Source organism: Magnolia sinica, chromosome 3, assembly GCF_029962835.1.
Source record: "Magnolia sinica isolate HGM2019 chromosome 3, MsV1, whole genome shotgun sequence".
NCBI lineage: Eukaryota > Viridiplantae > Streptophyta > Magnoliopsida > Magnoliales > Magnoliaceae > Magnolia > Magnolia sinica.
In genome coordinates, this window is record NC_080575.1 from 126,907,799 (window position 1) to 126,931,580 (window position 23,782).

Below are 23,782 nucleotides of genomic sequence, written 5' to 3' on the forward strand. Positions count from 1 at the left end.
TTATAGAGTTGGGGGAGTTAATTGATGCTCTGGCAGAGTTTGATACTTGATATGTTGTCACTAAGAAATTGTCCACGTGGTATGCATTAACTCATATTAAACTGATAAGGTGTGGAGCCCACTATTGATAATGGACAGTTCCAAAATCAAATTGGTTGAACAATCTTAACCTTCGATTCGATATTATGGGATATTATCCAGTTTTAACTGTCCAATCAATTTCATAAATCCAATAGTCGGGTGATCAAATAAGTGTGATTTTTGGTTCATGATACATCTATAAGCTGGGACCCACATAATTTGGACGGTTTGGATATTAGTTTGAATTATTCCACAAATATGTTTGGGTATCATCCATCAAACATTTTATCATGAGCCTGTTTGGGATTTCGCGATTTATTCGTTTTCCTCGGTCAAGACAACGAGCGGAATTTTCAAAGGCGGAGGCGGGGAAGAATTGGCCTTTTTATTGTGGAATGCTACCGTGCAGGCTGCCTAAAAGAAGATCCGTGCATTTCACTCCTTTATCTACACATGCTTATATATGTTTCGAGATCTGGACCGTTGATCTGCTGGAACGACATTGGAGAGGTGTAACTTAAAAGTTAAAAAATTACAATGATTATCCAGACTATATAGTGTTTTTTGGTTTTCTAGTTGAAGTGTGGACTGTTGTTCTAACTCAGTGCGCTGATGGATGCCTACTGTCTTTAAATCTCCTGAACTTTCAGTGTTGGCCTATCCATGAGTTGGCCTATTAGAATAATAGTCTTGATCATCAGATCTCACTCACGTGTATCATAAAGAACATGTCAGTCACGTGTATTATAGAGAGGGAGCCTCGTAGAAATAGCATGCTTCCTTTTTTGTCACGTGTTGTCTTATTTTTTTACTTTTTTAATTGGAAGATACTTTCATTTACTGGGCTCACGTGGGCGCAGATCGGCTACTGACAGGTTGAGTAGCAAGACGGCCACTGAAGTGACGTCACTAATTTCTGTAGCCCCACGATATATGTTTTGTATCTACGCCGTCCATCCATCTGGAGAGATCATTTTAGCATAGGATCCATAGAATGAGTTACATCCAAAGCTCCAGTGAACCCCACCACAGAAAATGGTGGAGAGAGTGACACCACCATTTAAAACTTCTAAAGGCCACAAAAGTTTTCGATCAAGATGATATTTTTGTTTACCCTTCTTTAATGTTTTTTTTAAACTTTCGAACAGGTTGGATTTTCATAAAACAACATGGTGGGCCTTAGGAAGGTTTCAACGGTGTGCATCAGACTCCCGCTGTTTTCTACGGTGGGGTCCACTAAAGCTTTGAATCTGCCTAGTTCTCTAGGTCATCCCTTAAAATAATATCTCCAAATGAATGGACGTCGCGGATACAACACGTACATCACAGTGAGGTCTACATAACTTGGTGACGTCACTTAAGTAGGGAATCTGGCTACCCAACCTGTCAGTATTTAATCCGCGTCCGGCTCATGATAGGCTTTGGTTCGGATGACACCGAGCCTGTTAGTTCGGGTGTTTCAGTTAAAGGTTTGCCTGTTTACCAGGGCTGGTTGTTTGGATTCTTAATCTTGCCATGGTAGTAGACTAGGAGGGGGCGTTTGGGGCGTGGTATTAGATGAGATTACGTGGGACGTAATTGTATTTGTTCCGTGAAAGCTTGGAATTCGGTTAGATGGAATTGCACTCGGTCCCTCCCAATTTCACTCAGTGTTAGCAAGTTGTGTAGGTCCCACCATGATGTGTGGGCTATATCCACACCGTCCACTCATTTTTTGAGATCTTTTTAGAGCATAGGCCAAAAAATCAGGAAAATCTAAAGCTCAAGTGGACCCCACCATAGAAAGAAGCGAGGATTGAATACTTATTGTTGAAAACTTCTTTAGGGCTACATAATTTTGGATCTACCTTATTTTTAAGCCTATATTATAAAATGAGGTTACAAAACAGATGAGCACTTTAGATATAACATGTGTTATTCTCAATAGTTTCAAATGATGGTAAGTATATTCATTCAATGTACCACTGTATTACAAACATAGGCTTATCCCATAGTAATGGGGGACAATTTCTGCCATATGTAATAATTATATTTTTTGAATCCCATCCCATATAATCTTTCCCAATACCATGCGCCAAACACTTCCGGAGGAGTTTCAACACCTGATCAAGGATTCGAGTATCCATAGGTGGTGAAATCCTATTATGGTGTGTCTGCGCATGTAATAATGATAATAATAAATGTTAGGGGCTGTTTGGTCCGGAATTGCATTACTTGAGTTTAAAACATTATTGCATGATAATTGCATGTCTAGAGGTATCATAGTATTTTTTTTATATTCAATACCTATGTTTGAGATTAGATTCTTCTTCAGATAAAAATACAATATTTACCAAAATTACTTTTTGTAGATCATGAAATTGTAATCAACATATCAAATTTACAATGGTACACATATACAACTTGAATGTTACATATAAAAGATGCATATGGAAGGACTACATGCATAAAACACATGTATGAATGTGAGCCAACAAATATAGGGATTTCAAAATCCATTAAAAATCCCACATGAGACCAATGCAATTTCATTCTATCCACTCTCATTCCTTTCTATGGTCTCCAAACATCTCATGGAATTTGCACATAATCAAATACAATTACATCCTACTTCAACGATCCAAAGAATTGTTCATTATATTTAGATTGATGGGACGTGTAAAAATCAATATAAAAGGAAAATTAAAAAGAAATATAATAATAATAATAATAAATCTCAAATCAAATACTTTTTAACCCTTAAATCTTTCAAACCCATGCCTAGTTCAAATTTAAAATTGCATTAGTAAAGAGTGAGTTGATTTATGTTGGAAGATCTAAAATGCATATAAAAAAAAGGCCTTCCATGAAAGCATATTTCTCATTTTTATTTTTTTTTCACTTGTATATTATCGCTATGAGTGGATCATTGTATATTTTTGGATGGAGGTTGTATGAATATTGTGAGATTCTGTTGGTGGAAAATCAGATCCTGTGATGGATATAGTTAATGAATGTGGTGTTATGTCATGAACGCACGGATTGTTTGATCCATCATCTTTCATCCATGCTTTCCATCAACAGATATCCATCTGTGAATTAGACCAGTGCCTGATCTTCCCACTGGTGGAGTCATCTTAATGTCTGCAAAAGCTACAAGCAACCCAAAAGCACAATCATGTTTATGAAAGTAGCGAATCTGTCCTATGTATCAGGCCACCCAACTATGCACCATCACACGTGCAAACCTGTTTTTACATGTGGAGTATCCAAGCCATCCATTAGCTGGGTCTTGGGTTGCAGATGTACCATCCAAAGATTAGGCCAATCCAATCATAATGCGCACAGAGTGGGAAAAAAACGAAGGGCTCAAAAAGCTTGGCAATGTTTTCTCCATCCATCTATTGGCACCAAACATTATGGTCCACTTGACAAGGGAAGATAAACTCGATCGATGGATGGCTTAGATCTCATACACACTTGCAAAGTTAGCTGATATACAATGGGTTGCAGACACTTTCATGGCAAAGATGGATCAAAGAAGGCCCAATCAAATGCGAAAATGATCTGGACAGTTAGAACCTTAAATCAGTCGTATCTAAGCAAATCAGGATGAGTTTTTTTTGACAAATTATATTGGATTTTGGAGTTGGAGAACCTACTTAAGCTAACTAACTCCAATGCTGAATTTGTGAGATTCCATTAGATCAACTGTCAAAAGTCTCATTTATTTTAATTTTTTATTGTAAATATTAAATTTTAGTTCAACTATAACTTTTGATCATTTGAGTTGTAAAAATCAAACTCAATAAGAAAATGGCTTCGAAAAGTTGGAAGAATAAGGTAATTTGACCAAATTGTACACATTATTTTTGGTCAAAAGCTGTAACATCCTGGATTTTCACTGTTTTAGATTTTCAAAATTCCTTTAATTTTTTTTAAATTTAATTAACTTATAATATTACTTATTAACCATTAGCACTCAATGTTAGTGTATACAGGGGTGGTACCAGTAAAGAACCGCACCAGTCTGATTAATCAGCCGTAGGAAGCCAATGAATCCGTTCGCTCACTTGAACATCAGGTGTAGTGTAACGTCCCGCCCAAACAGAACAGTGTCCTGAGGCGTCCATGTAAGATTTGCCACAAGGCCGTTCGTTTAAGCTACTCGTAGAGAGGTATCACAAATAAATTAGACCAAGATTTGCCCAATTGATTAGGCCAGACGGGTCTTGATAGAACCTAGTGCGGGCCTCCAAGCCAGATGGCCGTTTACACCTAGCGACAGCCCGTGCGGGCTGTACCGCGATGCAGGAAGGTTAGAAAAATTCAAAAATTTAGGGAACCATAGAACTCACTGGGCTTGTAGGCCATCACGGACCACGGACCCAGTGGACACCCAAAAGTGGGATCTGGCACTGACTAAATGCACCCCACTTATGCCAGGATCGAAATCTGGCGCTCGCAAATGAAGCTGAGATACAAGGTTATCCAGCCGTCGGATCTCTTCTACATTTTTAAGGGAGGTCTAATAAATTTTTCTACACCCGTCCACAAACTCTGGGACCTGATCGTGGAACGGTGACCGTTGATTGCAAATCGGGCTCGTGCGACCAAACTCCAGATCCGATCGTCTTCAAATTTTGCGTGGCCCTTCATCGAGCCATGGAGCAACTATCCTTTGAATTTCATAACCAGAGGGCCACCAGAACTGCTCCAATCACCAGAATGGACCCCACAGGGCCATTTGAAGATCGGAACCGTTTACTCAAACCCCATAACCGTTCATCCGTTTGTTTTCAAATTTTATATGACCCCTCATTGGGCCATAAGACACATACACACCAAATTTGGTGGCCAAGGGGGTGTTGGGTCCGCCCCAAAGCCAATGAGGAATCCTAGAGGGTTATTGTGAGAATTCATTGAAACTAAAGGCCAGAGGGCCCAAATCTAACCGACCCTTCGCTAAATAATCAAGGCAAGCATGAATAAATTAAAGATCTAACTGGGGCAAGGTCAGATAAGGCCCGGATCTTGAATAATAGACCAAATCAACCCCATTACTCTTTTAGCCTAAAACCGACGGCTTAGAGTAATCATGACCGAATCTCCACTTTCACTAGTTATGAATAGGCCACACTATGAACATAGTTAATCCAAACCCTAATCATTGCCCACGAGAAATCTCAATACCTAATTCATTCCAAAAATGCCCCGATTTTCCGAACAAGCTCTAGACCGCTCGTTGGTGGGCCACTAGTTACAAAATTATAGAGTAATGTCCGTCTTGCTGGGCTTGACGTCCATCGCGAGAGTCGGACCTGGGTACTGCCCAGAACCGCTCAACTTGAGCTAAAGGACGAGTGCATGAGAAGTGCAAATACCTTAAAGAAAGGAGCTGAAACTTAAGTGAATTGGGTCGTCCCCTCTTATGCAAAGTTGAGGATTTCGGACCGTTGGTTTGCGACCAAATTTCACACGTGGAGTAAAAATATTTTCCTGCTCATATCCGTATAGCCGCGGTCCCGATCGACTATCGGTGACCGTTGAACAGACTTCTAATCATATCTGTTGATCGGCGCATCCAAATGGCGGGCCGATCATATCCATACGTAGATCATCATTAGGGCTAACTATCCTACGGTGTAAATCAATGTGTACACCTCATAGTGGGCCCTAGAGCTTAGAAAGACCCTCTTATGGGTCTAGTATAGTAAAAACCCAACACTTGGGGCCATTTTCACCAAATCTGGTATTATAAAAGGGCCTTATTTGGGCACCCCCTCTCTCCATACGATTTTGCCCTAGAAGAAAGAGAAGAGAGAAAGGGGAGAAGAGAAGGAGGAGAAAGAGAGAGGAATAAGAGAGTGAAGGAGGGTGTTGTTGATGGTGGGGCCCAAGGAAGCTCAACCTTGCAACTCTCTACCCATTCTCCAAGAAAATCCCTACACTATAACCACAAGAATCGTCCGTTGGTCATCTAGGTAAAACTCCTACCCATTTTTTCTTGAAATCCATGTATTGAGAAGAGATTGGCATGGATTCTAACATACAAATGCTTGCTTTAGGGATTCCGGCCGTTCAACCCTAAAAATCCATCTTCCTAGGTCGTCTTTCAAGCCTTCAACAATCTGGAGGTGCGGACTATTGATCTTAGGTGGCCTAGCACCAATTCTAGTATGAGATTAATGATTTTGATTGCTTGAATGCCATATTAGGAGAACTAGAGGAACCCTACGAATTGTATGTTTGTTGCAATAGTATGGAATTGTAGGTTCGACTCTTATGATGATTGTTCTTGTCTCTCACATGATTTGGTGTATGGATTATTATATGTTCATGCCATGGTTGATTTTCCTAAGTGTTTTTGCTTCATAGGATGTATGATTCATTACCCTTATGCATGTGATTTCTTAAGTTGGAGGAAGTGTTAACTTCCTCACCAAACCACACCACACACATACACTTTATTCATGATGTTATTAGTTTGCTTGTTAGAGAAATTTGAATTATATGTTGAGCAACATGAGAACATGGTGTTGAATATGCTTGATGTTACTTTGGTAGTTGGCATGCTATGAGTCTCTATTCCTATCCTTGGGTTGGTCAGAAATTTGAGAAATGACGGTAGTCTCATCGGTTGGACTATGCTATGACTAGACCCATGCGTTTGGGCGGGTGTGTGCGGGTGGCTGTAGTTCGACTACATGGGTCCTTTGTGCCCGATGTCGCTCGCCTTATGCTCGCCCGACTCGGGTGGTCTAGCCTACTGTCTGACCAACCTTGATTGTTAATCCTGCTTGTTCACACTTATATGGAACCTGGAACACCCTACAACCGTTGTAGCTCATCAATAACCCACTTGAAATTTGGTCCACAGCCTCGTGAGCCGGGCATGGTGGAATGAGACACTGTGTCCGAGCTGTCGGCCTATGCTGGGGTACCGCGCCTCCCCGTAGTGACCGCGAGTGATCCCTTTCTCATGGCACTCCTCATGTGCTTGAAGTCGGGGATGAGAAACCCGACGGGATCACGGACCTCGGGGTCTCGGCCTCACGCATTGGGGGGTCTTGGCCTCGCAACCCGTTTATGGTATTGATACGTGGGGTGTACCAGATTTCCAAATCTGCTGGATGAATGGACCTAACTAATCACACGGCTAACACGATCATTGCATCGCACTAGTTAGAGTGGCGACTCGGCAGTTGAGGTCGCACTGAGGGAGTGTTGGCATTGGCGATCGTTAGATGGTGTCGCATGAGGGAGCGTTATAGTGAGGGCATACATCATGTCATGCTGCATACATGCGCATTAATAAGATTACTTAGACGTATGTGATTGTCTGCTTTTCATTAAGATCATATTATAATTGATGCCTGTGATAACTTAAGGTTAATAGCACCCACTGACTTGATCACTCACTCCCACTCTGGGACAGTGTTTTAAAACACCAACCAGACCCATTCATAGATGCAGGTGACTCGGGACTGGAGGAGCCTGGCGAGACGAGCCTGGACGAGGAGGACGAGCTATCATACTTCCAGCTGATGGACGGTTCTCCGCCAGCTTGAGAGGCGGGATTGGATCGCTGAGCAGGGGCTCGGTTTTATTCCTTTTTGGAGTTACTATTCTTTTGCGATTTTGTTAGGTAGCATCTTATGCGTCCCATGTATTCTTTTGGACATGTATATATATGTATTTGTATTCAGTCTATTTCATTTCAGTGGCCTTGTGTGGATGTGCTTCATGTTCCAGGAGATTTCAGGCTGCGCATTCAGACTGGATCACATATTAATTAAAACTGGCTATAAGTGACTCCAGGAACTCGAGAGTCGAGTATATGCACGACCCCCGATTTTCAGGGCGTTACAAAAACCATGAATTCTATTAAGAATATGATGGAGAGCAGGTCGCGGACAATTTCATGGCCAAGATGGATCAGAACAAGCCCGGTCGACAACAGAAGTGATCCGGACCGTCGGACCTTAGATCGGATGTATCTCGCAATCCAGAATGATTTACCTGACGTAAAATATATGATTTTGGGGTAGAATGAGTTGGGTTCATGTACTAATGTGGTCCACTAGATTGTCAAAATAATATTATTTTTAGTCCAGGGCATATACAGAGTATATATGTCGGGTAAGCCTTATTAATCAAGGGTCTAAATTGTCTTAAGGGTTTGATAGTGTGATCGAAAGTATCAATGGACCCCAATAAGTTGTGATGCATCTAAAATTGTCTAAGGGGTGATATATGAGATTGAGATTACTAAATTCGTGTGGAGCATTAGGGAGAAGAGTTTGAAACCCATCGAACTCCTCAATCCTTTAAACTATATAAACATGACTCAGTACTTAATCCTACATTTAGTGAGTGTAGTTTCGATGGGTTTCAAATTCATCAACTCTCTAAACTATATAAAAAGGTTTTATCCTGGAGTTTCTCTGAGGGTGTAAGGTGTGATAGACTATAGCATTAACCTTACATCAATGGCATCTCAACAAGGTATTTTCATATTCGATCCATAACATGATCCTTTACAATTCCGCATATAATTTACAGCACATCTCAGCTGTGATATGGGGCTTTGGATTTTATCAAAACCCTATTATATGATTCTAAGTTCTTACATAATAGGCCAGGCCTGGCATGGGCCTACATGTTTAGCTAGTGGGAATCTACATAAATAGGTGCCCTTCTGATAGATGGCTTGAATACTGCACCTGTCTGCAACGCAGGCCTACCTGGTGGGGCGTATATTATCTGACTTGTACACGTGTGTGGGTTAGTAGAACTGCATCTTTTTTCTTTAATCAATAATTTAAATGAAAAAGAATCAAGATTCATTTTACTTTTTATGATAACATGTTCAAGCGTCCACACTTTTCCCATGACTACTTTATTTTACACTTTATTCCTATGTAAATTCTTCAATGTGTTTCACATTCAACGTGACACTTGCGCAGAAGATCCCAACCGGAAAAAGGTGTCACTAAAGAAATGACCCTACAACTACAGTTGGGTCAATCCACTCATTAGGTGAGCCATGCTTTACATTATTGATTCAGACCATTTACCTGTCCGTTGATTTTGTGTTTATACACGAGTGTGGTCTTTTTTTTTTTTGACCTAGTAGGGATCATGCTATCTTTCACTTAGTCTACCACTTGAGCCATGCACCAGGTGTCACGAGTGTGGTCTTAGCAAAGCTGAGTAGTGGCTAACACGGAGTGTGTGTACTGACATGGCTGTGTACTAACAAGCTAACCCCCCCAAAAAAATAATAATAAAAATAATAATAATAAAAAAAGGGTAGGTTCATGTCGGGAGCGGATGGGGTGCTATCCGGGCAACACTCTCGTTGGTGTTTTCCTAACTATGGGGCCCACCTTGATTTATTTTTTGTACATCCACGCTGTCCATCCGTTTTTACAGATCATTTTATGGAAAAATACCAAGAATGAATCAGATATAAATCTCACGTGGACCACACACTAGGAAAAAGTGGTCATTGAATTGTCATCATTAAAAACTTTCCAGGGCCCATCGTAATGTTTATCTTACATCTAACCTGTTTATTAGGTTTCACAGACATGGATGAAGGGAAAACACAGCTATCAGATTTATCAAAAAGTTTTATGGCCCACAAAAAGTTTTTAACGGTCAATTATCACTGTTTACTGTGGTGGGGTCCACTTAGGAATTGGATACGATTCAATTTTCGTAATATCCGCAAAAATTAATCTTTAAAATATGATGGACGGCATAGATATACAAAATATACATCAAGGTGGACCCTAGATTTAGAAAAACGCCCGCTACGGTGTTACCCGGGTAACACCTGATCTACTTCCGTTTATGTCGGAATCCTTTCGTTTTCAACCATAAGAAGGAAATGTTAGAGGTTTCTTAGCTCAAAAACGCGTGTGGATCCTGTCTATCCACACGCTTACAAAAGTCCCATTATAAAACACGTGTACAAGATCAAATCTTTTCATAAAGAGTTATACACTGTTTAGACCGTTTTTTTTCAAAAACAATGCCATTTTACAACCCACCAGGGACACAACATACAGATCAAGTAGTTGCTGAGGTCTAACATACAACTAAAATGAGTGAATGAAATACAAACTGTCCAAAAGGCTGGCCCCACCAACAAGTTCACCTAGCAAAAAAATCAGGTCCATGATATCATCAGGTCGGCAACATACGTAGTTTGTACGATATCAACGGTTGTACTTTTTATGTTGTGTTCCTTATGATGATTGCACTTCCTTGAATGTTCAAGGGGCGGTTTTCACGACTCTACCTAATTATATTGCACGTCCAATGAGATGTCTACCAAAGATTAGGTCTAGATTTTATATTTTATTTTTATTTTTTTTAATATATTCAATTGAAGAGCTACAAGTAAAAAGAGATTCAAACAAGAATATTATAAATAACTTAATATAACTTGAAGACCTTATGAAAGAGACAAAACTCTTTATTAGATGGACAGGATTTGACTCTATGGTAATTTCACCTGGACACAGTTTCAATAAGACTAGGGCTGTACATGAGCTGAGTTTGCTTGTTCGACTCAAATCAAAAAAGTTAGATTTAACTCAGATCAAAATTGAGTTTGCACCGAGTCGAGCTGATTTTTTAAACTTAAAAAAAATTTTGAGCTAAGTTTGAGCCTGCCCAAGCTCGACTCGACTTGGATAGAACTCCAATTTGAATCAAACTCGGATTAAACCAATTTGGTGACTCGGTTACTTTCATATTGTTATTGCTCATCAAGTGTTTGATGAAATGACACAACGAAGTGTAGGCTAATGGCAAGGAAGTTATATATATGAAACAAATACCATTTTTTTTTCTTGATTTTGATGTTGCCTACAAGGTGTTTGATGAAATATTTGTAAACAACTGCTGTTGTATTACATATAATAAAAAAAATTGAAAGTACACTCCATGTGTATGTGAAAATCCCGCACACATAGGCTCGAGGAACAAGCCAAGCCGAGTTCGAGCTGAAGTCAACTAGTGGTTGAGCCAAGTCGAGCTATGCCAAGCTCGATTCATGTACACCTCTAGCTATGACCTAACACAGGCAAGCTAGCCATTGTCGAAGCTTTGTGGGCTCGATCATAATATATGTGTTTCATCCACATTGTACATTCATTTTGTCAACTTATTAGGAATGACCCAAGAAATGAAGAAAATCTAAAATCTTAGGTGGAGAAAATTGTGGGTAATGTATTACCATTGAAAACTTTTTGAGGGGTTGTGAAAGATTTTGAACAAGCTTAAATTTTTTATTTCCCTTCATTCAATTCTATGTGACCTTATCAACAGGTTGGATGACAAATAAACATTACACTGTGGTCTAAGAAGTATTTAACACTGGACATTCAATCAACATTGTTTTCATGTGGCGTGGTCCACCTGGGATTCTGATTTGCCTTTGTTTTTCATCTCATATCCTAAAGTAAGCAAGAATGAAAAATATGGATAAGACACATACATCATGATGGGGCCCACAAAACGTGTTGGGTTCACTAGCCAAACCGTCTCCACCTCAGGTACCTCAGTTGAATCAACCGTGCAACGAGGGCTCTTCCGAGTTGACTCAGACTTGCATGGACCCGTTCGGGCCATCCACGAGTCACATCCGATTCATGAGGTGAGCTTGGATGATTTGCCCTTAACTCAGGTGAGTCACACCTCAACTCAAACCCAAACAAGTCCGGCCGAATCATAGAGTCAAAACCATGGATGAATTCGAACGGCTATGATCATAAGATACCCGTGGCTGGCCCTAAGTGATAGAGATGAATGGACAGTCCAGATTGATGATTAATTGTCCCATGTATTAATTAAAAGTTTGGATGCATTGCTAACATCCATCAAAGGTATAGACGTTATTATTCAACTGCACGCACGCTAGTGCGTCAAAGATAGGCGTCCACGTATTAAATCTACCCAACAACAAGGACGCAATCAGCAAGGGTGGCTACTGACATTGTCATGTGGGGCCCGCATGATATATATGTGTTTTATCAAATCCGTCCATCTATTTTTCCATATCATTATAGACATGAACCCAAAAAATGATGGAAATCCAAATCTAGAGTGGACCACACCAAAAGAAAACAGTGGCGATTGAATGCCTACCATTAAAAACTTCCTAGGGCTCACTGTAGTGTTTATTTTTCATCTAACCTGTTGATTAGGTCAGTCACACCTGGATGAAGATAAAACAAAAATATCAGTTTAATCCAAAACTTTTGTGGCCTCTAAGAAGTTTTTAATAGTGAGTGTTCAATCACCACTCTTTCCTATGGTGTGGTCCGTCTGAGATTTGGATCTGCCTCATTTTTTCTCTTATTTAATAAAATATTCTGAAAAAATGGATGAATGACGTGGATAAGATACATAACTTATGATAGGGCCCACAAACCAATGTCAGTAGCCATCAGTAGGCAATCCGCGTCTAACAATTAGCGAAGTCCCTTTAATTACTCGCACGGTTTCTTTTCAATAGCGAAAAAATAAAAAAAAAACAAGCCGACCAATTTCATCTCACCAACCTGTCACATCTACAGAGTATTCAATCTGTGTGGAAGGTGGGCCACACTACTGTGATGATCACGTAATATTAAAATCAGAAAAGTATTAAAATTGAGTGGGTATGGCGGCCAAGTGCAGAGTGTGATACACCCAATGAATAGATCTACCTGATTTTAATACCAGCTGATCATCATTGAATAGCCCACCTTTTTCACAAACAGGATGTTCTATGCATCTGATATTTCGTTTCCAAAAACAAACTGCCGTGTAGGAACTTAAGGGCCCGTTTGGCAGGGTGGATTGGAAGGGATTGAATGGTAGTGGGGTGGATGGTATGGATTTTTAGGTAATGATAGTGTTGTCGGTGGATTGTCTTTAGATTCATGGGATTGCTGTATCTAGTCTGTTTGGCACGCCGGGCCAATCCCGGGATTAAACCTTCCCATCCCTTCCAATCCCTTGAACCAAACACGTCCCAGGCAAATTTGAACGGATTAGGGTGGATTGGATGGGATTTAAAGGTAACGATAGTGTTGTCAGTGGATTGTCTTAAGATCCATGGGATTGTGATCAGATCACCGACTCTGTTTGGCACGCCCAGCCAATCCCGGGATTTTACTTTCAATACCATCCAATCCCTTCCAATCCGACCGGCCAAACGGGCAGATGAATCCGTTGTATCTGACCATTACTCGTTCTCTCTACCTACCTGCTTTTATGTTTGCTTGTTTGTTTTTGCTTGTTTTAATTATTTTTATGACCATTTGACATCGATGATTTCATCTGCTTATCAATCCATTGCATTGATTGTCGCCCCTTTCCCATTTCTTTGGGAGTGGATTAGGTGCGGCACTTACCATGGGCCCATTTTGACGTATGCATTGTATATCAATGTCATCCATTAGTTTTGTGAATCATTTTATAGAATAAGCAAAAAAATGAAGAAAATTCAAATATAGGTAGACCATATTATAAGAAATAGTGGGGGTAATACTCTATTATTAAAAACTTTCTAAGACCCACCGTAATACTTATTTGCCATGTAACCCGGAGTATAATTCTTAGCTAAGGAAATAAAATAAATATCACCTTGACCCAAAACTTACGATGGTCAATCACCACGGTTTCCTATGATATGGTTCGCCTGAGAATTGTATTACTTCATTTTAAGGCTCATCCCTAAAATAATCAGACAAAACGTATGGACAGCATGAACATAAAATACATGCATCGAAGGTGGGCCCCACAGTAAGGGCCTCACATCTTGGGTGAGGCCTGTACCACACCTAATCTTAACCATCCATCACATGTTTTGAGTCGGATGGTCAGGATCAACGTGATTTCAAGTCCGTGAATAACCAGTGCGACCCACTGATGTCCAGATAACCGTTATGGTACACATGTAGGTGGTAGATAAAAAGGAATAAGAAAAATAAGAACATTGTTCATCTCACAAGCCTACAAGTGGCATCTGATGAACGGTCTAAAAGACATGGCCAGTTCCCTCGTACTGTCCACCTAAGACACGTGGTAAGTTTTTTGTGGGGGTTGGTGGAGTCCAAAATGTCGGACTGATTGAGTGGGGGTTGATAGACATCATATCTCGTCGAAAGCGACTGAAGGTAAAAAGGAGAAAGATTCCCATTTTCTCAAAGCAATTGAATAAAGGAAAGAGGATGCGTTTCACGTTTGATAATGGTTGGCATATGTTAGTTTTTAACCTTAACTACCAAAACATGCCATGTGCAACCCATCACCACAAAGTAGGAGAGAGAATAGGAAGAAACCAAGGCCAAGGAAAAGGGAGTCGCCACAAGCATACGAGAGAGACGGAGAGAAGGGTTTCGATGCTATGATCGATTGATTAGCCTCATTTTGAATGCAACATCCTAACATTATTCAGAATAATAGAACCTTATTCGTTATGGTGGATGTTGCAGATTCATCACAACAGGTCAATGGAACCGCATTCACACATAGGCAGATTTAGTACATCACGCTCACTGGTGGTGTGGTGACGTGGCAAAATTTTATTGGTGGGGTTGTACGTTAGAGATGGGGTTCAGGCTTTTTTCTAAAGTTTTTGGGTGGAGTACATACTCGGCACATCTACCATCAATCAGATCTCACCACATCACCGCACCAAGGCCGAGGGTGGCGTAGGCTTGACTTTCTAATCTGCCTCTTCTTGACATAGGCTCACCACTGCCATGTCTTCAACGCCAGGAAAGGACTACCATCCGCCAACAGTTGAAAGAACAAAAGCAGCCTTAGGTTAATCCAATGAAATGACGCAAAGGCAAATATTCAAAGCTCATATATATATAGATCAGCTGTGCACCAATTTGATCACAATGCATGCGAACATTTTTGAGAACTCATCGTACGTTATGTAACTATAAAATCTGAACAGTCCATGTGAAGTAGCACCTCTTGAAAGCCCATGTGAAGCAGCACCTCATGAAAACTCCAAAACTTTGGTGGGACCCAATAATTTTCTTTGATCCAAAACTTTGGTGGGCCATGAAAAACGAAAACAGTTTCCTCCCTTGATTTGCATTTCTCTTTGCTATGACCCACTAGAATTTTATATTAGGGTGAAAATTTGTCTATTGGGTTTCATGGGATTCTGCATCACATGGACCGTATGTATTGGATGCCCATGACACGTGTGCAAAGGTGTGCACGTGCACAAGTGCACATGCATATGTATGCATGCACGTGCACGTGTGTGTGTATATTTGCAAGTTGCGGCCAATCATATATAGGCAGCCAATATATACCATTAGTTCGTACTAGAGTTGTGCTTGTGGCATCTGACCTGCTCCTCGAGGGCTTTCTAGCTTGAAAGTGTTGTGCCCCAAGGAGTTAAGCCCATTCAACAATCACATGAGCTACTATGTAAATTTGGAGGTCTTCAAGTGATTGTCATCATTTTCTATGAGAGCAAATTAGGTGTGGAACCAGCCACACTCAAGACGGTGCAGCCCTTTATCATAGGGCCTAACTTAATTATGCTTTTAAAGTGGAAAATTCTATAGGAAATGGTGGTAACTGAAGACCCTACTATTAAAAAAATTCCTTAGGGCTTTGTAATGTTTATTTGTCATCCAAGTTATTAATCATTTCACACAAACTTGAATGAAGGGAAGACCAAATATAAGCTAAATCCAAAACTTATGTGGCTCATTTATCACCACTGTCTCCTATGGTATGGTCCAACTGAGATTTGGATCTTCGTCATTTTTAGGCTCGTGCCCTGACATGATCTGAAAAAAAGAATAACCAACATGGATATAGAATACATACATCAAGAAAAACCCTACGGTAAGGGCCACGCTATCTTAGGTGAGGCCTGGGCCAGACCTAATCGGCTCTCATTTTTTACGGTGTGGACCATTTAATAATATAATAGGCCTGATTTTTTAAGCATCCCATCATCATAACTGGACTCTAAATGGTTGGATGGCACACAAAAAGCACAGTGGACCCCACACATACAATAATCCATAACAAGGTGAATAACTTTTACAGATGAGGGACTAAATTGTAGACTAAGGCTAATCTAAAAACCAGCCTTTCTATTGGCACCGTCTATTCTTAAAATGCTCCTATTCTCTTATTTATAGCATTTGGCATTTGTATTGAATGTGCCCATTGCCTTTTATTAGTGGGCGCAGACGTATATTCTCTTGGGCTCTTGCATGTGATCTGTCACAAGGAGAGGATGGCATCTATAAAGTATTAGATGAAAAGGACTTGTTATAGAAAAGTGGAGGATACCAAATGTTTTAGAACAAAGGCCATATGATGCCATGGTTCTAATGTATTATTGAATGGTACTATGAATTGATTAACCTACAAAACACGCCAAGAAGAACAGGATGGATTTTCTTAAGACATGGACCTGGCTTTTGTCTTTTGCCTGTGCTTTTACATGTGGGGCCCATGGTTTGATTATCTTTATCACTAATCTAACAGCGTACATCATAATTGGCTCATGCTCCCAATTTACAAAATGCTAGGGATGCTATTTTTTGGATTCTTTTTAATCATTGGATTTGAAAATTTGCAACACATCTTTTTAACCGTTTATTAGTGTATTAGGATTTTCTAATGTAATTACAGCTTAGATTTATCAAGACCACCATGCATTGAGAATCATGGAGTTAGACGCGAGAATGTGTGCTCGGATCGCTTGCCATCAGGTGTAATAGATGGTCTTGATCAAAGCAGATCAAATCTAGCCATTGGATCTTGGGCAACCATCATTGGTCAAACCCAATTGAATTTGGCTATTTGATTTAAGGTGATGAGCATGTTGGTGGGACCACTTTTAATTTGATCGTATCCTACGTCATATGGGTTGGTACATTATTCATTAGGTCAGGTTATAATCCTAGCAAGTGTGGACTCATGTAGAAGTGATATTGGGGAGACTGAAGCCTAAGGTTTATGGATGGATCTAAGATTTTAAGAATTATTTTCAACACGAAAGTTTTCCTTTCTAAGTTTCTCTTATGTTCTGCATTTCTTCCTAATTTTAGAGTAACTTAAGAGCCTGTTTAAATTCATAAAAAGTAAAAGAAACATTGTTTTCCAAGAAACCCATTTTGTTGTTGTTTATAATGCTTTTTTATTGTATATGAGAATTCGTGGAAAATATTATTTTTTGTTTTTCATTTCTATCTTAAGAAAGATAATTTTCTAGCTTTAAGTGTTAATAATGTTTGTCTTGCTAGCGTACAACTTCAAGCACCTCACATGTATCAGGTGTACCACAATTCAATTTCATGTACTCATATATAACTATGTTATAATGCTACATGTATTAATGTCTATTTTTAAGCATTTCACATATGTCATATGTGTTAATGTCTATTTTTAAGCATTTCACATCTGTCATATGTGCTAATTTGACATATGTTGGTGACTACCTAAAATGTTTTTAATTTTTTTAATTTTTTCATTCCAATAACTAATTTGTAAATAGATTCTAAAATTTTATAATTATCTTGTTGAAAAAAATAGGACACATATGTTCTTAATTTATATTGTAAGTACATGTAAATGAGTAATAATTATTTATAAACCTTTGGCAGCCTTCACTTGAGGCTGACAAGTAGGCCTGTTTGGAACGCTATTACACTAAAATTGAGGAAAGAAGAATTTTTTTCCACTAAAATTTGTAAGGTTTACTGTTGAGTATGTGTTTGATCCATCCCATTAATCCGTTTTACCCAATCTAAAGCTCAAGTGAATTACACTTAGCGTTCAATTCTTCTAAGGGGGTACGAAAGTATTGGATCAAGCTGATATTTGTGCTTATCCTTCATCTATGTCTATGTGTCCTCATAAATAGGTTGGATGATAGGTATACATCCCTTTCGGCCCTAGGCTTATTTTGACTTTCAACAGAAGGCATTCAATTCTCCCTGTTTCTTGTAGTGTGGTCTACTTAAGCTATGGATATACCTCATTTTTTGGTTTAAGCTATAAATGAGTAGATAAAACAAATGGAGGGCATGGATCAAACACATGTAAAACAGTAGGCCCATAAATTTTACATGTGCAACTCTGATAATTTTTTAACGTATTTACGCTACAATTTTCGAGGCCTACATGTCCAATAATTCCCTCTCGTCCAATCAAGTGTGAAAAGTTATCATTACTCATTTACATTCCACTTAGAATGTAAAAGGATAAACAGGTGTGAAAAGTTATCATTACTCCTCATTTACATTCCGCTTAGAATGTAAAAGGAAAAACAAAGCCCATTAATTAGGAAAATAATATTTACTTTCCCTTAGTTTCTTTGAAATAAGGTATCCCAAAAGGCAACATTTCCTTCCACGCGCTTTGCATGCATCCAAAAGGGTAATAAAAAAGCGAAAGAGAATGAATTCTTAAACAAAGTGCTTTTGCAAGTGGAAATGGATCGTAGTTATACGACCGCTTTTGCAAGTTATCAGTTTCATTTGTTTTGTTGGCTCATTTTAAGGCATGAGCCACAAAAGTTTTGGATCAAGTTGATATTTTCGTTTTCCATGCAAATAAATAATATAGTGGGCCCTAAAATGGTGTCATTATTCACACGGTTTCATGTGATGTGGTCCACTTGAATTTCGGATTACTCTATTTTTGTGCTCATGCCCTAAAATGAGTGGGCAACACGGATGAACAAGGTGGATATAAAGCTTATACATCACGGTGGGCCCTACAATGCCTAAAGGTTCACCACACAATCCGCTTCCTTTTCAAGTCCGATATACCATGTCATTGCATATGGAGGTCAGGAGGTAGAAATGGTGAGGTGGGCTTTGGTGGTCACGTGAATTTATGGGACGCGGATTTCCTAGGAAAGACTTTCCCAAGAAGTTCTTAAGTTGGAAACTTAGGTAGGGCCCACCGTGATGTTTTTGAGAAATCTACTTTGCTCATCCATTTTGTGAGCTCATTTTAAGACATGAGATAAAAAATGAGCCAGATTTATTATCCAAGTGGGCTGAAAATGTGACTATTGAACGTCCACAATTGAAATATTCGTGAGGCCACACAAGTTTTGAGCCAGGATAATATTTGTGTTCTCAGTTCATACCCGTAGGAATAATGTTATGAACTATATGAATGGTATTTAAGCATCATTGTCAACCCTTTTTGGTCTCAAATCCTAAAACGAGCTTACAAAACATATGGACATAGTAGATTTCAAACAAACATTACGGTGGCTCCTCCTAGGTTTCCAGTGCAATAATTCTACAAAAGGCTTTATCAGTAAATATGCGGCCGAATCCATCTGCTATTATTTGGAAAGGGATTGGATTTAGTCACACGTGGCAACGACATTTTCAGCTGTAATAAGACGTACAACCTAACAAATGCCGTGAATGGGAGCCACGAGTCGGACCATGTCTTCTCCATTGATTGATACTCTGAGGTGAGCCAGAGCTACAATTTCACCGATGGCCCACTGATTGAAAAACAATCAACGGTGCTTTCATTTTCTATAGGGCACAACATTGGATTCTACGGTATTTGCGACGTTTGAGTAGTTGGGTGCATCATTCAACTTTCTCGTGGACATAACACGTATTGTTGCGAGGCATGCATAACTTCGCAACTTCAATACACAATCACCCATGTGTTCTCCATTTATGTAGTTGGAATCCTGTTTATTATGGCATGATTTGTTTTAGTCTCGAATCTACTTTCTTTGGTATAGCATCATGAGCCAGAAAACCTATTGAATGAAGTGGATGTTACATAGTCATAACAACATGCTTATAATTTTTTATGTTACATGATTTCTAGTTAAGTAATGATTGACCATTAAAAGCTTTAGAGGCCGTTTGGCACCATGGATTTGGGGAATTTCAAACTCTTTGTTGTTTGGCACCATAAAATAAACAAGGATTTTAAGTTGTCTTTTGAGGTATTTGAAATCCATTACAACAGCTTAGATTACATCTAAAATCCTTTTAAAAATTGCATATGTAATATGTGTGCCACTAAACTAGTAAACAATTGGGCACATGGCCTATTAACGATATCTCAAAACAACTAGATTATCAATTACATTACTATAATTACTTTAATACGATGATCAATGTCGTCCAAACATTGTCCATTTAAATCAATGAAATCGTTTGTCACTCACTCGGACATGATCTTGTACTCGTACCTTATCCGAGATTCTAAATTTCATCATTTCCGGGCAAAGCATATACTTCAACTGGCTTATTACAACTATTGTGTCAAAGATTACATATGTTCAATAACCAGAGATATTAAAGTTGATTTAGTAATTAAATTCAAACCCCTCTAGATATACCATACACAGTCACTTTTGGATTAAAGTTGATTTTAAATCCAGGATTCCGAATCACGCTCTTGCCGCGGGGGGGGGGGGGGGGTGTAAAAAGTCTTGGATTGAGCTGCTGTTTGTGTTGTCCGTGTTTCGAAGTCTGTGTGACTGTATAAATAGGTTTATGTGTGAGTAACTGTGTGGGGCCCACCAAGGATGTATGTGTCTTATCCACGCCGTTCATCCGTTTTCCAGTTCATTTTATGTCATGAGGCCACAGTTGAAGCATACATCACGTGGGCCCCACAGGCTTTACATAAGAATTACTCCCAATCAGCCTCCATATTTGGTATCAAGCACTAAAATGAGCTGGAAAAACGGATGGACAGGGAAGACATCCGACACATACATCGAAGTGGGTCCCACAATCAGCCTCACCTAATCCGGCGCGCTCTTCGTCGTTTCATGATTCCTGCATCAGTACATCCGCAGAAACCGTTGCATCTCAACCACTACTCGTCTGTCTCCTGGACATGTACCTGCAATCTTTGAGAGGCCACGAATAACACACGTGGCACCAAGAAAGCCTCCAATGCACTTGCGTCGAGAAAAATATAATCGCATTCGCTCGAGTGAACTTTGAAAGTGCATCGCACTTAATTATGCAAACTAGTTATACGTGTGGAGATATGACCCTTTCATTTCACAACAATTCTCAGTTAGGAATTTTCAAATGTAATTATCACATCGTCTACAGAATTTGAAGCAACGTTCAATTTTCTTAACTAACCTATTATTTTTTAATATTGTAACTGATAATTGTGTAGCCATGGATTGCTAAATAAATTATATATATATATATATATATATATATATATATATATATATATATATATATATATATATATATATAAGTAGCATCGCCTGAAGAGTGGCTCTGATCTCTTACACGTTTGCTTGTGTCCAATCGTGAGGCGAGTGTAGTCAGCATTCCTATTTCGAACTTAAGTTATATTGAAAGGGTTGGTATGTTATGAGGTAGAAAGCTGTCCTTCTGCACTTTTGAGTTGGACGGGAGCTGTTGGTGGTAACAAAGAATGCGAGTTGCCACCAAATCTACTCTTCCTCCACGTGCCAATGTGACACGTGTGACAGTATTGGGTTGCTGGTGCTCCGTGGCTCAAGGTTCTCACATGTGTGAAAGTTGGACCGTTAACTTTCATTGTTAATTTTCTGTCCATCTAATCACCGGACCGGATCAATCACGTGGATGCCAATGTGACATGTGTGGAGAGGGTTCGATTAGGATGGATAGCTACTCGTGCAACAGCGATAGCACCGCTCTACCTAACATAGTCGGGGGTAGGTATGGGCTGCGAAAGATCTTATTTGTTCATGACAGGTAAGATGTAAATGTCAGGTACGTCAAAATCTTCGTGTGGTAAACGGACGTTAGAAAAATGGGCCAGCTGTAAAATGATAATCAACGCTCCGCATTCATAGTGAGAGTCTTGAGTCCTGAGTCGACCCAACCTAGTGAGATCAGTCCGATTCTGAATCTGAGTGCGGGTTGGCGAACTATGCTCTGTACCTCCAACCATCATCATGAACTTTCTCAAATCTAAACCGTTCAAATCACTGGAGACATTTTTGATGGGCTAAGATTTGTATGGCCTGTTTGAATTACATGCATTCCAAGTTAGATACTACATTATCATATTATTTGATGGGTGTCCATTAAATGAATGGTCAGAAATAAACGATTAATAATCTAAAATATGATTAACAAAAAGATTGGTGTAATGGGTCTGATAATTTGATTAGTGTAGTTTTATTGAACGGTGTGGATTGACTAAAGATTTACGATGCATAACTGCACCACCATTATCCCTGCTCTCGACTTGCAGATTTTGATTACGTGCATTTAAATCACCTTTACTTTTGGACCTCTTTATTCAAAATGAAGTCTAAAATGGACGGTCAAGATAAAGCAGCAAAATGCTTAGACTACTGCTATTGTTGCGCAATTTGCAAGCATTGGAAGCCAGCTACCCGAGCTGTGGGGACCATCGCGGTTGGTGCAGGGACCGAAAGTCGTAACAGTCCTGGTTTATTAATGGAATGGTTCAGATCGTCTAATTCAATGCTTCAACAACCTCTCAACTGAATTCGTATACAAGTACAACACGTGTTTTATGCAGCTTATAAAACACCTAAGCATTTCGGGCCCATTGCATTAATTGTATACATGAAATCTGCTCCGTTCATTAAATCGTGACCCTATTATTTATATTACACTAAAAAAAATCATCCTTTTAAACTACATATATGGGCCACAAAAATGAGCATATTGTAAGCTTACAACTAAAATCTCTAAGTTCACCTGTTATGGCCTCGCCGGAATTTTGGATCATGCTGATTTTTGTGTATTCCCTGCATCCTGGTCAGGCACACCTGATGAGTGGATTTGATGAAAGACACACCATGGTTACCCCACACGCAAATCTACGGTTGATGTCCCCTCCTCATTATTTACTGTTATCTGACCCACCTGAGTGGTGGACCTGGTTGATTTTTGGCCCCAGGGTCTAAAATCAAGGAACACACGTGATGTACGGAGTGGATTCTTAACATATATACACCATGATGAGTTCCAAAAAGCTTGCATGTTTCACGGATAATATAGACGATTCTGGTCATAACTGGTGGGATAGTCGCAGGTTGACTATCCCATTCCTGTACGTGCATGGTAAACAGTAGGTAGGTAAATTGCCAGCGTTTTAAGTAGTGGTGAACTATCACCATAACGTACAAGATACCAAATTCGAAGAGCTGTATGAAGTCACCCGTGACATCAGATTGCCTAGTCAACCTTTCACCAACCTCGCGAACACATGAAATCAGGAGGAAATGTATTTTGGTCATTTTATCACGTTAGAATTCTATTCACCTCCCAATCATTTTCGGTAGCTTTGAGCACTTTTCCATTGTTTTCTATGGTGTGGCCCACCTCATGACTAGATTGGCCTGGTTTTTACTCATGGTGATCTTCATGGTGGGCCAACCCTCAGATACGTTGGATGTTCACGCACACATGAGGTGGGCTATATAGCCTGATTACATTCGATCTTTCATCAAAAAAAGAGAGGCAAATATCCTTCAGTGGCGTGAGATATAAGAGGTGCTCATATGTTATGTTGTGGGGCCTTTGTTGGCTGTGCATGCCATCCATACCGTTCATCACGTTCTCCCTCTGATGAGTGAAAGATAATTCGTTTCAACACTGGGGTCTTGGTATCGATTCCCTGGTGGGGGTGGCTAACAGTGAAGTGTGAAATGACCGTTGATGTACTAACA